Consider the following 17,606-nt stretch of genomic DNA (forward strand, 5'->3'; position numbering starts at 1 on the left):
GCTCTCCCTGCAGACCAAAAAAGTACAGATATCTTCAAATATGGATTTCCACAGGCCCCTTCTCTTATTTACAGATGTAGGATCTTAATTTAATCTATTTTGTTGCTGAGAATTTTAAAACTTTTAAAAAGGCTTCTAAAGTTTGTAATTTCCACTTTAAAATGTCAGACTTGATTTGCCCTAACAAAAAAGGTATCAACCCCTACAAAAAATGTCCATTAATTACAAACCACATAATAATTCACATTTCCTGTTGCTGCAGGATTATTTTCCTGCTGTAGCAAACTGGCTCAAATTAAGATCCTACATCTGTAGCCTGAGTATTCCATCCCTTCTCTTTCATTTCATCTGAATAATTCACATTTCCATTAATTACAAAATTACAAAATGTCCATTAATTACAAACCACATAATAATTCACATTTCCTGTTGCTGCAGGATTATTTTCCTGCTGTAGCAAACTGGCTCAAATTAAGATCCTACATCTGTAGCCTGAGTATTCCATCCCTTCTCTTTCATTGGGCCCTGGTCAAAAGTAGTGCACGATATAGGGATAGGGTGCCATTTAGGACACAGCGCCTGACTGGTCTGGAACCATGACGTCAGCTGTTTTATTTTATCATTTGATGCCATTGACCAGAGAGGTGTCCTGATGGGTTTATGGATTGGCCTACGAGCTATGGCCAGGCTAGTGTTTAATTCACAATCACACCTTCTGAGGCATATTTCACTCCTTAATCACTGATCCCTACCACTGCTCCCTGTGGAGCAACAGGCTGCAAATGACACCATTTATTACATCTGCTTATTTTCCATTCGAGGAGGGTGAATCTTGATTCTCCATTAATTTGTACATATATTAAAAATGGTACCAAAATATCCATCAAACTACTCATCAATGCCATAATCCCATTTCTAAGTGAACACAGTAAACAAGACAGTACAAAATAAATGATGGTGCATTAGTAATTTACTCCACATCTACATGGTAAGTAAAATTGGATGCAAATGAAGGAGAAAAAATAGATACTCCAGAGTCTCTTTATACATACTGTGCTGAGGGGATGGGAACCATATGTTGCTCGCTACATCACAGCAGCTCGAGGTCAGGGAAGGTTGAGGAAAACGAGTTGGCAGTGAACCATCAAGTCAGCCTCATACATACACCAACCACTATCAAAGACCCAGTGTCAACCAGGGGACCAGGGTTCCGGTCTAAAAGCACCCTTTTCACTGTCTTCAAGAGGCACATTCGGTACTTCAGTTTAGCTAAAACCGAGCCCAAAATGACAATTCCTATAGATGGCTCCATAGAGAATTCCAATTCCAAGACACTTTCTATATCACTTTAGCACCAAAAATTTCCATCACTCACAGCTGAAGATATTAACGTATAATATTCATCCGATGTCTGCCATATTTCTGGATGACGTGATGATGTCATCGCTGCTTGCTCCAGTGCGCACTGAGTGCTAGTGCGGCGTTATCGGCTCTGTAAAGCAGAAGACGGGCCACGAAATGGCGAATGCAAACATGGGTAGATTACGTTGACAACAAGGGGCGTCCATCTTGGAAGCAGCGAGCGAGAGAGAGAGAGAGAGAGAGAGAGAGAGAGAGAGAGAGAGAGAGAGAGAGAGAGAGAGAGAGAGAGAGAGAGAGAGAGAAGCGAGAGAGAGAGAGAGAGCGAGAGAGAGAGAGAGAGAGAGAGAGAGCGAGCGAGAGAGCGAGAGAAAGAGAGAGCGTGAGAGAGAGAAAGAGAGAGCGAGAGAGAGAGAAAGAGAAAGAGAGAAAGAGAAAGAGAGAGAGAGAGAGAGAGCAAGGCAGTATAACACACCAATCAACACCCCCTCAACCCCTCTTCCTCTGGATGCCCTCTGAAACCTGTCCAAGGATTTCTTTCTGGATGTTTTAGATCCTTGAAAGATAAAAAAAAACTGCTAACAATCAAACAGAGATCATTGAAATGGCAAAGGCTTGTTTATTTCTTTCATTTTTCCACCCGCCTCCACTTCGTCTCCCTGGAGAAAGACGTTGCCATGACCCCAGAGAGCAGCTCTTAATGGCTGTTAATGGGGCTGTGTGATTACTGAGGCAGTGCCGACGCTGGGGTTCCTATAGGCTACCTCTGCTCTCTTGTACCAGTGCTTCATTCTCATAGATTGTCAGTACCAATGCTACGTTCTCATTGGCTGAGTCTTTGCTCGCCAGCGGTGGCATGTCAGGGGGTTAAATTTCGGGGCACAGTGGTAGGTCAGTTAGGCTGGACCTGCATGGATCTGATGCTCAGCACCAAGCGAAACGCTTGCTTGTTCACTCATTCGACCAGGGACACAAAAAACGCTCTCCATGAAAAAAAGAGCGTTAGCAACACGTCTTCCTTTTTTAGCAACCTAGCAACGCCAACGTGGCACGGCAGCTTGCTGGATGCTTTCTCAAGGTGCTGATTGATCCTAAGGGTTCCTCGCCCGTTGTGTCTGTTCCTTCCATGCCTATTTCCTATGTAGTGCATTGCTTTTGGACCAGGGCCTATAGGGCTTAGGTCAAAAGTAGTGCACTCTATAAGGAATAGGGTGCAATTTGGACAACGAACCATGACATTTCTTCCCGCATTGAAAAACGGCTCCGTTCTATTATTCAGGAGTCAATGGGTTGTATAACCAGGTTATAATCACATTCACTCAGTACGGTCTCATGGACATTGATGGTTGAAAGTTAATAGGCGCTATAGACAGACAGCGGTGGCGGTGGGTGAAGGACGCAGCAACATGACCAAACTACAGTAGAGAGAAAGAGAGTGATCTTCACAGCTTTCTCTGTCACCTGCTGGCCTTTTCTCTCACAGCTCCTGGCGTTATTATTTTGAGGCTCTGTGACAGACATTAATGAACACCACCCCCATTCCATCAGCCCTACTTTCCTCTGCCGTGTTGACAGGGAGCGGGTGGCGGAAGACGGGTGGCGGGTAGTGGTGCGATTCTGCTGATGCCACCCTTCCTTCCCTCATTCGCCACAGGCTCTTATGCCAGCAGAAAACCTGACAGGATCTGTCTTCAGAATAGCAAGGTGGTGACGAACGAGATGGTGGATAGGGTCTGTGTGTGTGTGTGTGTGTGTGTGTGTGTGTGAGCTGACACACACAGGCATGAACAAACACTCACCCATTGCAATCACCAGTTTACCTACACACACATACAGTGAGCATACACACACACACACATGCAGGTGCTGACATAAACACGTTATGTACTCTCAACACACGCCTACACAAAACCATCATCAAGTGCGTTGTTGTAAAGACAGAAAGATGCAGTAAGAAGAGTTATTTACAATCTCTTGCATCCAATCAACTTCATTTGATTCTGCGTCTGTCCTTATCTGACGCCCTGCAGATAGAAGAGAAGAAGAGAGGGGACATGGTCGTCTAGCTAAAGCACATAGCTGAAACTGAAACAAGCCACTCGGCTCAACTCAGAGGAGAGGAGACCTGATTTACACTGTGTCAGATTATTTTAAACCCGGAGGTATTGTTCAAGCCCCCTCTCAGTCAAGGTTTATGTTTTCAGAGGGGATCTGTTTAAATCTGTAATGAGATTAGGGCTGCTGAATGGAAAGGAAGATTATGCCGGGATGGGGTCTGGCGAAGGAGAAGAGAGAGAGAGAAGTGTATCAATGTCTGTCCTCTTCTCCCAGTCAATCATGTCAACTGCCGTCACTTGGCTGTATCGATCGCCAACATGCCGCCATGCGTTCTCATCCTGATTCCTGTCTCTAGTCAAAATGCCTGCTCCTGCTCTCTCTGTTTCTTTCAGTTTCAACCGGCTTGAGTTAAGATTTTTAAAAAGCGTAAAAACCTGGTGGGTGGATAACCCCAGTGAGTCAGTGACATCCATCCATCGATTGGCCATTTGTAAGTGATAGAATGGAGAATAGCTTTTATTCCTGTCAGGATGGAATTGGTTTTGGCTTCTGTGTGGGAGTGTGTGTGTCATTAGAGGGCTCACTCTTTCTCCTCGCCCGCCCACACGCTGAAGGGGAGAGCGGAGCGTCTGAGCAGAGCTTTCATCCCTATGGATGAGCCGGTAGATGCATGGTGGGAGGATGGAGAGAGGATGGAGTGCATAGTAGAGAGAGAAAAAAGAGAGAGGAACCAGGCTGCTGTGAACAAGACGGCAAGCACTGTGGTGTTTGAAGCACACGGAGAGAGAGAAGTCCGACATGCACATGAAGTGGAGAATGGGAGTTCATAGTGGTGCAGGTGTGTGTGTGTGTGTGTGTGTGTGTGTGTGTGTGTGTGTGTGTGTGTGTGTGTGTGTGTGTAAAGCTTGGGCTGCGAGAGAGTGCGCTCACAACTTACACGAGGAGGACAGAGGGCACAGTTACACCCAAGGCTGTAAAGTGTTATTCAACACAATGGCTCCAGTTTCCACATTGGACCTCTTTCAGCTTTGGCTTAAAACAAAAACAACTGCAGGAAATAACGGTGAACCTTACAATAAATGAGTGAAGACTGTTAGAAAGACCTCTGAAGTTTACACTCTTTTCATTTGCTTAGGAGACTCAAAGATAACATTTATACACTTGTACAGTACATGATATTTATGTATTTTAAATACATTCTTAAGCAGCTCAGCAGAGTTGAGTGACTTTAGCTGTCTTTAGTCACACCCCAATAAATGTATTTCCTGTTTTCCAAGTTATTTACGGTTTCTATTCCTTTAGTTTTCCATTTGGACCAATTTATTGGTGAATTGTGAAAAGCTATCCATGGATTGTTCCATAGGGTTGTGTTTTTAGGGAGTGATATTGGTTCTTGTAGAATATGTTTCATCTTCTTCCATGTTGTTATAGTGTTCTTAACTATGAAGTTGTTCATGTTCTTAGGATTATCCTTTGAAAATAGACACGTACAAATATTCTGGGGATGAGCATCTTCAATACGTACCCATTGTTCCTTGTTAGTGCATTTAACTATACAGTATGGGTAGCGAGTTGATACAATTCCAAGTTTGGAAGGTTAAAACCACCCTCAGACTTTTTATTCTATTCATTTTATTTGCCCATATAAAGTCTATTATGCCAAGTATACTTTTTAAAATAATGTCTTAGGTGGGGTAATTGGTATTACCGAAAATAAATTCTAAAACTTTGGGAGCTAAGCCATTCTAAAGAGTTTTATTCTACCTGTAAGATTTATGATAATACTGTTCCATTTAATTAGTTCTGCTTTCATATTGTTGCATAATGGATTAAAGTTATTTTTATATATTTGTTGTTTTTTGACACTTTTTTTGTGGTCCACTTAAAGGATTGCTGTAATCTGCAAATAAATGTAGTTTATATTCATGTTTACCAACACTGATGCCTGTTACCAGTAGGACTTTTAATAGAAATGCTAGCTGAGGTTAACTGTTTCGAATTCCAAGCACAAGATAGGACACATGGAAATGGATTTGGTTAGGCATTAATCATCAAAACATGGCATCAGTGAGATTAGAACCTTGGATCTTTTGATCAATATGCATGGTTTTAGTCCACCAGAATGAAGCTAGCATAGCATTGTTTTTTACTCGTACGAAGCTGTTCATTTTTGTCTATTCAAACAGACCCCATTACAACGGATAGATCAGGTGTGGCCAATTAATGGGTGCGGCCAACACACCTGAACACATTTAACAAGATAAAGGATTTAAAAATATATATTTACGCTGAGAACAAAATGCATGTTTTTCAATAACATTCTTAGATCATTGACTCAGCAACAGTAGTCCTTGTATATATTCTCTTTATTGTTAATTTTTGTCTTAATTTATTTTTTGGCACATTTTTCTTACTTTTTACCTCTGCATTGTTGGGAAAGGCCTCGTAAGTAAGCATTTCATGGTAAAGTCTACACCTGTTGTATTCGGCACGTGACAAATAACATTTTATTTGATTCTTTGAACGTTACTAATGTTTTCTTGTGGTTTTTATGGAAAGTTTTCTTAATGTTCTGAGAACATGACTTTAAATAGAACCATGAGGAAACCTGTAGGAAACGTCACGCTGAAGTATTGAAATTCCCACAGAAGAACCTTTCCACATTCTCTGAACAATTTGAGAACATTCCCAATGCCAAAGCAGTTGGAGAACATTCCTAGGACATTTACCAAAAAATGTATAAAATGTTACCATGTCTGAACTTTTAGGAAACATTCTGTTAAAGTAATGAAATACCAAGAACATTTTATTTTGTAAAGTTCCTTAAATGTGCTGAGAATATTCCAAAGCCAAGCAACTATCCTGCACCAGAACTTTGTGGGAAGGTTGTAGGCAAAATAACCATAGGACCACAACACTCACACCAAGCTCTAAGAAACATATGGTTCTCAGAACATTATGTGTCAACTGGGACAACCCTATGATTGGTTTCACACTATTTCTGTTAGGTACAGTACTGTAACTCCTTCCAGGTAGAAGACAATAAAAGGAGGCACCAGTGTTTCTTCACTCCATTAGCGGCAGCATTGAGGGAGAAAACATGTCAATTAAAAGGTGAGAATCCTATGGAGGAACCAGTTCCATATACAAACCTCCAGTGAGATAACCCCTCAGCCCACTACTGTCCCTGTGCATAGACACACGCACCCACATGCAAGCACACCTACTCCTATGACCTGATCAGAACCCTTTTAGGATGGGATGCACCTTTCATGTGGTCCTTTTCATTCCCCCCTCCACTCCTCCATCCCTAATTTCTACTGCTCTCCGCTGCTATTTGCCACACACACACACACACACACACACACACACACACACACACACACACCTCAAATAATACAATCTCCCAGGAAAACTTTCAAGGGAAAATAATAAAACATTCTCAGAACCTCCCTCAGAACCTTTCACTTGTGTTCTTAGAACGTTTAAAGTTCAGTTTTACCAATCAGGAAATGTATGGCTTTGTTCCCACAGCCAATGTGAAACCAAAAATACATTCGCAGAACATCCAAGGAACCAAATGTGCTAGCTGGGATAGGACTGAAAGGGAGGAATAATGGAGCTGCTTCACAGCTAAGTAAAATCCACTTAATGTCCAAAGTCAACCCACTTGCTTCAAGATCCACGTCTCAGAGGAGTTAAACAAAATATTGACTCTCTAAACAGGGGGGGACGTGACGTGGAGATGGGGTTGAAGATCACGGGAAGATCAAAAATAGAAATCACTTGGGCTGTAACGTACGCTGAAGTTAAATGTTATCATCAAGGAAAGGAGAGGTGTATCGTATGTCTGTCTACGGTGAGCTTTGATTTCACTGAAGCCAACAACGTAACTGTGATTTATCTGTGTTTGGCATCAAGTTTCATCACAGATCTTAACATGGTATCACTGAGGTAGCCTGGTAAAACAAGACTGAAGTGAAACAACCAGAGTGAAGGGTTTAGCCATGGTTTAACCAAGCTATTACTGAGGCGGAGCACAGATAATATCTAACCGAAGAAGGTGGTCAGCAGAGATACGTGGGATGGGCTGAGGGAAGCTGAGGGTTGGGATGTGGAATTGGAGACAAGTGGGAGTGGAGTTGTTGGGCAGGGATATAATGACGGTCAAAGATAAAAGTATAAGAAATAAAGTCAAAATAAAACATAACAAAAAGTAAGTTTGAATGACACTGAGGGGCAATGTTTTTACAGCTATTGCTGGTATGCCTGAGGCTGATGCCTCAGGCATACGACGCCGACAGAGATGGCCGCCTCGCTTCGCGTTCCTAGGAAACTATGCAGTATTTTGTTTTTTTATGTATTATTTCTTACATTGTTACCCCAGGTAATCTTAGGTTTTATTACATACAGTCGGGAGGAATTATTGGATATAAGAGCAACGTCAACTCACCAACATTACGACCAGGAATACGACTTTCCTGAAGCGGATCCTCTGTTTTGCCCACCACCCAGGACAATGGATCGGATCCCAGCCGGCGACCTAAAACAACGACGCCGTAGAAGAAGGGGCAGACGGAACGGTCTTCTGGTCAGGCTCCATAGACGGGCACATCGCGCACTGCTCCCAAGCATACTACTCGCGAATGTCCAGTCTCTTGACAACAAGGTAGACGAAATCCGAGCAAGGGTAGCATTCCAGAGAGACATCCGAGACTGTAACGTTCTTTGTTTCACGGAAACATGGCTCACTCGAGACATCGACTCAGATAGCGTCGATACAGCCACCTGGTTTCTTCACGCATCGCGCCGACAGAAACAAGCATCTCTCTGGTAAGAAGAAGGGCGGGGGTGTATGCCTTATGATTAACGAGACGTGGTGTGATCATAACAATATACAGGAACTCAAGTCCTTTTGTTCACCTGACTTAGAATTCCTCACTATCAAATGCCGACCGCATTATCTACCAAGAGAATTCTCTTCGATCATAATCACAGTCGTGTATATTCCCCCCCAAGCAGACACATCGACGGCCCTGAAAGAACTTCATTGGACTCTATGTAAACTGGAAACCACATATTCTGAGGCTGCATTTATTGTAGCCGGGGATTTTAACAAGGCTAATCTGAAAACAAGGTTCCCCAAATTCTATCAGCATATCGATTGTGCTACCAGGGGTAGCAAAACCCTGGATCATTGCTATTCTAACTTCCGCGACACATATAAGTCCCTTCCCCGTCCTACCTTTGGAAAAGCTGACCACGACTCCATTTTTTTGCTCCCAGCCTATAGACAGAAACTAAAACAGGAAGCTCCCGCCCTCAGGTCTGTTCAACGCTGGTCCGACCAATCGGATTCCACGCTTCAAGATTGCTTCGATCATGTGGACTGGGATATGTTCCGACGAATACGCTGATTTGGTGTGCGAGTTCATTAACAAGTGCATCGGTGATGTTGTACCCACAGCGTCTATTAAAACATTCCCCAACCAGAAACTGTGGATTGATGGCAGCATTCGCGCAAAACTGAACGCGGGAACCACTGCTTTTAATCAGGGCAAGGTGACCGGAAACATGACCGAATACAAACAGTGTAGCTATTCCCTCCGCAAGGCAATCAAACAAGCTAAGCGTCAGTATAGAGACAAAGTGGAGTCGCAATTCAACAGCTCAGACACGAGAGGTATGTGGCAGGGTCTACAGTCAATCATGGACTACAAAAGCAAAACCAGCCCTGTCGTGGATCACGATGCCTTGCTCCCAGAAAGACTGAACAACTTTTTTGCTCGCTTTGAGGACAATACAGTGCCACTGACACGGCCCGCTACCAAAACCTGTGGGCTCTCCTTCACTGTAGCCAACGTGAGTAAAACATTTAAACGTGTTAACCCTCGTAAGGCAGCAGGCAGAGACGGCGTCCCCAGCCGCGTCCTCAGAGCATGCGCAGACCAGCTGGCTGGTGTGTTTACAGACATATTCAATCAATCCTTATCCCAGTCTGCTGTCCCCACATGCTTCAAGAGGGCCACCATTATTCCTGTTCCCAAGAAAGCTAAGGTAACTGAGCTAAATGACTACCGCCCTGTAGCACTCACTTCCGTCATCATGAAGTGCTTTGAGAGACTAGTCAAGGACCATATCACCTCCACCCTACCTGACACCCTAGACCCACTCCAATTTGCTTACCGCCACAATAGGTCCACAGACGACGCAATTGCCATGACACTGCACACTGCCCTAACCCATCTGGACAAGAGGAATACCTATGTAAGAATGCTGTTCAACAATTACAGCTCAGCATTTAACACCATAGTACCCTCCAAACTCGTCATTAAGCTCGAGACCCTGGGTCTCGACCCCGCCCTGTGCAACTGGGTCCTGGACTTCCTGATGGGCCGCCCCCAGGTGGTGAAGGTAGGTAACAACATCTCCACCCCGCTGATCCTCAACACTGGGTCCCCACAAAAGGGTGCGTTCTCAACCCTCTCCTGTACTCCCTATTCACCCATGACACCGTGGCCATGCACGCCTCCAACTCAATCATCAAGTTTGCAGACGACACTACAGTGGTAGGCTTGATTACCAACAACGACGAGACGGCCTACAGGGAGGAGGTGAGGGCCCTCGGAGTGTGGTGTCAGGAAAATAACCTCACACTCAATGTCAACAAAATAAAAGAGATTATCGTGGACTTCAGGAAACAGCAGAGGGAGCAGCCCCCTATCTACATTGATGGGACAGTAGTGGAGAGGGTGGAGAGTTTTAAGTTCCTCGGCGTACACATCACGGACAAACTGAAATGGTCCACCCACACAGACAGCATGGTGAAGAAGGTGCATCAGCGCCTCTTCAACCTCAGGAGGCTGAAGAAATTTGGCTTGTCACCAAAAACACTCACAAACTTTTACAGATACACAATCGAGAGCTTCCTGTTGGGCTGTATCACCGCCTGGTACGGCAGCTGCTCCGCCCATAACCGGAAGGCTCTCCAGAGGGTAGTGAGGTCTGCACAACGCATCACCGGGTGCAAACTACCTGCCCTCCAGGACACCTACACCACCTGATGTCACAGGAAGGCCAAAAAGATCATCAAGGACAACACCCACCCCAGCCACTGCCTGTTCACCCCGCTATCATCCAGAAGGCGAGGTCAGTACAGGTGCATCAAAGCGGGGACCGAGAGACTGAAAAACAGCTTCTATCTCAAGGCCATCAGACTGTTAAACAGCCATCACTAACATTGAGTTGCTGCTGCCAACATACTGACTCAACTCTACCCACTTTAATAATGGTAAAATGTATGTAATCAATTTATCACTAGCCACTTTATATTATATAATGTTTATTTACCCTACATTACTCATCTCTTATGTATATACTGTACGCTATACCATCTACTGCATCTTGCCATCTGATGTAATTAAATGTATCACTAGCCACTTTAAACAATGCCACTTTATATAATGTTCTCATACCCTACATTGCTCATCTCATATGTATATACTGTACTCTATACCATCTACTGCATCTTGATGTAATGTATCACTAGCCACTTTAAACAATGTCACTTCATATAATGTTTTCATACCCTACATTACTCATCTCATATGTATATACTGTACTCTATACCATCTACTGCATCTTGCCTATGCCGTTCGGCCATCGCTAATTCATATATTTTTATGTACATATTCGTATTCATTCCTTTACACTTGTGTGTGTAAGGTAGTTGTTGTGAAATTGTTAGGTTATATTACTTGTTAGATATTACTGCATGGTCGGAACTAGAAGCACAAGCATTTTCGCTACACTTGCATTAACACCTGCTAACCATGTATATGTGACAAATACATTTGATTTGATGCAGTGCAGGTGTTTGTACAAATGCATATATACACACTCTCACTCAAATGCACACATGTGTACATACACGGACACACACTTAAATAGTGCCATACATGCACTCAAACATTCATTTGGCCTTGCTGTTATGATTCTTGATGTCTTTTGTTATTTGCATTGTGGAATGGGTTTAGCCATGGTTTAACCAAGCTATTACTGAGGCGGAGCACAGAGAATATCTAACCTTTTCAGATATTAACGCACAATATATGCTAACCGTATTCTCGACATAACATGAACTACGGCGGATCAACAGAAATCAAATAACATACAGTATCTTTACATAGAACAATCATTGAAGAACACAAATCAAGGTCCTACCATACCAGAGCCCACATTTGTATCCTGTGGCGTACAAGGTACTCTCTAATAATGGAAGGTAAACACTGGTTGTCATGGAGACAGAAGTAGTGGTCAGATGGCACCAATATGCAGAAAACTAAGAATAGACCTGATGAAGAGAGAGCGATGACCCCATCTGGGATCTGCACACATAGAGTGGCTCTGCTGTCAAATCAAAACAAAATCAACCCCCTCCAATATCACCACCAGAGAATAGATATATTGTAATAATAATGAAATGTGAAACCAACGCTCCCTCCTCCAATATCACAGTGTTTGCTGAAGCGATTCCCCCCTCCTCTCCCCCTGGCTCCCTCTCTCAGGGGCCTGTTCAGATGGGGCTCGATATGAGGTTAGGACTCAAAGCAGAGGATGAGATATCACCCACAGACTGTTTGCTCTGCTGAGCCCGGCGGCGTCTACAAAAACAATGTCGGGCGGCTCCTGGAAGAGGAGCGAGTGAATGTTTGGCTATGGGGGGAACTTAATCCATTGTCTAAGACCTGAGGCAGGTGGAGCTGGAACCCCATTGGCTGGTTGGTGTGGACGTTGCCTTGGGAACAGCGGTGGGCTTTATGTCGAGCAAAGAAGGTCTCTGTGAAGGCTGGGTTTCTGGGTAGAGCAGGAACCCTCAGCGGGCGAGGCACGGGTCAACAGGCTCTCACTGGTGCACCATCGGATATGTTCACCCCTCCACAGAGAAATAAAGCAGAGAGAGCCATGCAGATAAAGCTACATTATGTCGGCTTCAACGTCAACAGCTGAACTCTGTGTAGAATTGATGAGGTCTGTTAGGCTGGAGGAGCATGGAGTTAGTGTGTGTTTTGAAAGAGGTGGAGGAGAGGATAACCTTCAAACAGAACATGAACCCTGGGGCAGTGCTCAGATAGAAACACACTGCTCTCCTCTCTGTGTCCCAATGATCTGCTTGCAAAGCTTAAAGCCTCCTTTAGATCCATTAGACTGGATAATGACGAAAACATGATTCTATTGAAACAAGATGTTAGAAATGCTCACAAGATCATTGAAAATCCATATTTTGCTTTTAATGATGATTTTGGTAATTATTATTGATCATGTTTAGTCACAGTATTGAATTACTTAGCTGTTGTGTTATTAATAGATCCCAGTAAATGCATGCATGACTGTAAGTTGCTTTGGATAAAAGCGTCTGTTAAATTGCATATATGTAAATATGTTAAAAATTACTAGAAATCTCTAACATTATCCAAACTACTGCCTGACAAAACATACGAGAAATCATATTTGAGCTTCTGAAGTAGTGTACAACAAAAAACCTTTGTTGTACAACCGATGAAAACTCAGGTTTACATAAGTATTACGCAAACCAATCCAATAACTGGAGTAAAATACTGTATATTCATACATGACAGTATATCCATCCCCACTCCAAGACTGTGGACGTTATGGAACAGCTAGTGTGAATCATTGTGGACTACTAGGGATAAATGTTTCAGACTGAACTACATAAAGCTACAGCACTTTTCTACCATTCCACTAAAGCCTTTACAATACCCTACAAGAACTGGGGTGAAAGGGTAAGAACATGTTCCAACCCCTCAGTTTCTCAGCTTCTCTGTCCATGGCTCCGCTACCTCATAAAGCTCCAGGAGAAAGAGAGAGGCGTCTCTGAAGCTGTCAAACAATGCCATGGGGAGGCAGGGGGGGAGGAGAGAAGGCGAGAGAGAGAGAGAGGGAAGGAAAGAGGGATGGAACACCAACACATTCTCTCTCTCTTTCTTCCCCTATGATCTGCGGCTTTGTGCCGGGAGAAGATAAACGATTTGGAGCTGCGTGGGATGCCCTCCCCCTGGAAGAGAGCAACAATGCCAAGATGCCGACGGAGGGATGGTGGTGGGGGAGCGAGGGAGGGAGTTTGAGGGAAGGAGGGAGACGGGGGGGAAGTAGAGAGGGTGAGATGAGGTTGGAGGAGAGGGGTGGTGAGGGAGGGTAGGTGTTTAAGGGATGTGCAGATGCCTGTGGGCCTGTGAGACGCTTACAGGAAATAGAATCCGGGGTCCGGTGGAACAGGCATTGATTTCTCCCTGCAGCTCAGCGCCAGCCGCCGGTCCCCAGCCCAGCCAAGTCAGCGCTCTGATACTGTTTGCCATTTTCCCACAAAAGCCCCCAAAGACTGCATCTCACAAATCAATGGTAAGCTTTTTGGCTGGCTAGACCTCTGCCGTGTCAGAGAGGAAATAGCCAGGACAATAAATACTATCAGCAGTGAATATGATTAGTCCAATACAGTGGAGGTTTAGACCTCTTCTCCCTATAGAGGGGTGTACAGGAAGGGGAATGCCCAGATGTGGTAGTATTGGTCTGTGTTTCGGAGGAGGGTGTGTGTGAGTGTGTGTGCGCGTGCATGTCCTACGTGCAAGTGTGTGTTTGAGTGAGTGAGATTGTGCATGTATGTTTTCAGGTGGTTTGTCACTGCCACTAAGTGCTCCTTTAAGGTCCTCTGGTGGTTCTCTAGTGCTGCTCAGCCCAGATCAAGCTTATTACACACTCTGAAATGGGGATCGATTTCTGGGGCCGGACTCCTCCTGTGGGTGTCTCCGCCTAAAGAGCCCTCAAGTTAAAGTCTGTGATTTGGGCCTCTCTCTCTCTCTCTCTAATATGCAACTGCGGTTTCATTTTGTACCCTCCCTCACTGACATTTTAAATGGCATTTTATTGAATTCATTATTAGTGTGCTGTGGACATTATTTGTTTAGCCAAGTCAACGCTGCCCTTCAGAAAGAATTAAAGTAGGTCTTCACTTCAGACCAGACAACCAGACAAAAGTTGAGGTCCAAAAGGCTTCTACTGCCAAGCCTCCTGAACAGCTAATCAAAGCAATACCCAGACCCCTCTTTTACACTGCTGCTACTCTCTGTTTATAATCTATGCATAGTTACTTTAACTTTTAACTAGGCAAGCCAGTTAAGAACAAATTCTTATTTACAATGACGGCCTAGGAACAGTGGGTTAACTGCCTTGTTCAGGGGCAGAACGACAGATTTTTACCTTGTCAGCTCGGGGATTTGATCTAGCAACCTTTCGGTTACTGGCCCAACGCTCTAACCACTAGGCTACCTGTCGCCCCTAATTACCTCAATTACATTGACTCTGTACCGGTCCCCCCTGAATATAGCCTCACTTGTTATTTTACTGCTGCTGTTCAATTATTTGTTACTTTATTTTCTATTTTTTTACTTATGTTTTTTAACACTTTTCGTCTTAACTTCTTAAAGCATTGTTGGTTAAGGGCTTGTAAGTAAGCATTTCACTATAAGGTTGTATTCGGCGCATGTGACAAATACAATTTGATTTGATTTGAAAAGCTCCTTGCATTGATTTCTTCTCTGAAATAACAGGGATTACAAAGACAGGCCAGACCGACAACCCTCTGCACCTGGTCTGACGCCTTATCCTCACGACTGAAGATAATAGTCTCTCTGATAGGTGGACGGCATATTAATAGCAAGACTGTCAGACATAGTTATCACGTAGAGGACGGGCAGCACTTGTCAAAGAAGAGTGGCATCAACAATCATGTGGGCTGAGTGAGTACATAAAGAAACACTATCCATGTTTCCATTGGCTTGACACAGAATTTCAAGCAAGCTTCACAGAGAAATACAATCAGATTCTATTCAAGTGGCCTCACGTTGAACAAACAAGGGAACATATTTCATCACACGTTACGATTTTCTTCACATAGAAACTGTTTTGATGGATTGATCAGCAAACTTTGGCAAGACAGAAATAACCAGTGTTTGAGGAGCCCAACAGACCATCCTCTCATAGAGGGGTTGTATAACAGTTTCATTTTTACAGCAGTTGTATAACGAAGCATTTTGCTCCTTAGTTCGACACAATCCTATTTAGCTGGAGGTGTTGTAGCAAAATCCATAGCATTGCTTGCTTTCCCTGTGCAGAAGGAGCATCCACCACCCACTCTGTCCTATCTCTACCCATTCAGGAATCACTTTAATCCTGATCAGCCAGCCACACAGCACAGAGACACTAATCTGGCTGTCTGCTTTTCACCGTGACCGGCAGTCAAGCTGCAGTCTCTTAAACACAGTTGATCTAAACAAAGGCGCTAGGCAGCTGTAAATACAGTATACCAGTTCTAGCTACATGCCCTCTACCATAGAGAGGTAATATCAAGAAAGAGAAGCAAGTTCCCCAAAAGTACTGCATCATGGGTGAGGACTGGAGTAATCTACAGTTATCCGCCATGTATTTAAGTTCTCCCAGAACTGTATCCTATGCAGCGCATTCGTGTCAGGTTTGATTTATGACAAGCTTATCTGGCTCAAGGGGGGGGGGGGGGGGGGGGGGGGTGTTAAGAGGGAAGAGCGAGGGAAGGAGGGGAATGAGACAGTTGGGAAAGGAGGGTACGGTTAAAAGTGTCACAGCTATTTTAAGTGGTGCAAAACTTCATGAAAAATGGCATTTGCGATGCCTTCTCGCTGCATATTCCAGTGTGTTTTCAAATTTCAAAAAGTTCTCCTAACATCATGTCTGTTAGCTTTTGTCACATTTGTGTGAAGGGAAGCTGCCCTCGCTTTTAACACACCCAAAAGTTCCTTGTCTTTTCTTCTGCGCTCCAGCCAACTCTTTTATCAGTGCTAATTGAGCTTCTGAACTTCACAACACAACATACAGTACCCATACCAGGGGTACGTGCTTCATCGAGCTGCCGTTGAAAAACAAGAAAGGAGCATCGGAATTCTCCGGCCTTAGTAAAATATGTTGTTCTGTTCTCGAAGAGACAGAAGTGTGTCTGTACGCATGTGTGTTTGCGTATCGCTGCCCACATAACAACCCATCCAACTGTACTTCTATGTTTGTGGCTGTAATACAAGAGGAGTAAGGCGAAGTTGGGGGCGGAGGGGCTGGAACCAAAGTGCTGCGCGTCGCCATGGAAACAGAAGCTGAGCGATAAGCCGCACTTAGAGTGTTAAAGCGCTTTACAGCCATATTTCTGTTTATGGAAACGCTACGGGACCAGCTAGCAGCCATTGATCAAGCTGTGAACAGCTCTACCACTGAACTGATCACATTGTGCCAGGAGAACCATATCTCAATCTGTCTCACATGCTCACACATTTGGCCTAGCAATAATGAGACGATAAACTTGATTGATAAACTGCTGAGAAAGAAAGTTATGTGGCTTTTATTTCAGTAAGTCAGTGATGAGGCTATTGAACAATTGACAAGCTAAAAGTTCACAGAAAGGAGACGTCATTATCCTGAATATGTGAAGAAAAATGGAACTCCCTGAAACAGTTATAAACGACATCATTATATGGCATAGTTGGAATGTCTCTTGTGGTTGCTCATAATATTCCTCATCTTTTAACCCATAAGAGTCTAAGCCCTGTCTAAGCTGGGGGAGGGGTTCTACTAAGCTATATGGAATTGTTTTAAGAAGGTCATACCAAGGATCATTTTGCTATTTTATTTTGAATTTCAAGACCCCTTGAAGTATCCCAAAAATATATTTAAAAAATCTTTGATAAAATGTTTTATTTGACCTTACTTCTATTAGCCCATACAAACGCATTGAATAACAGATTCACTACATGGAACAACAGATAATCCCACATAAAAAAATCTAAAGGAAGTTTGTTCTGAAGTGTATGTCCTATATCTGAGAGATACAAGAAAGATCAGGAATTATATATATTTTTTCTACATGTGCTTAACCCCTATATATATATATATATATATATATATATACACTGCCCCAAAAAATAAAGGGAACACAAACAACACAATGTAACTCCAAGTCAATCACACTTCTGTGAAATCAAATTGTCCACTTAAGAAGCAACACTGATTGACAATACATTTCACATGCTGTTGTGCAAATGGAATAGACAACAGGTGGAAATTATAGCCAATTAGCAAGACACCCCCAATAAAGG

The sequence above is a fragment of the Salmo salar genome, chromosome 25, assembly GCF_965601325.2.
Source record: "Salmo salar chromosome 25, fSalSal1, whole genome shotgun sequence".
Taxonomy (NCBI): Eukaryota; Metazoa; Chordata; class Actinopteri; order Salmoniformes; family Salmonidae; genus Salmo; species Salmo salar.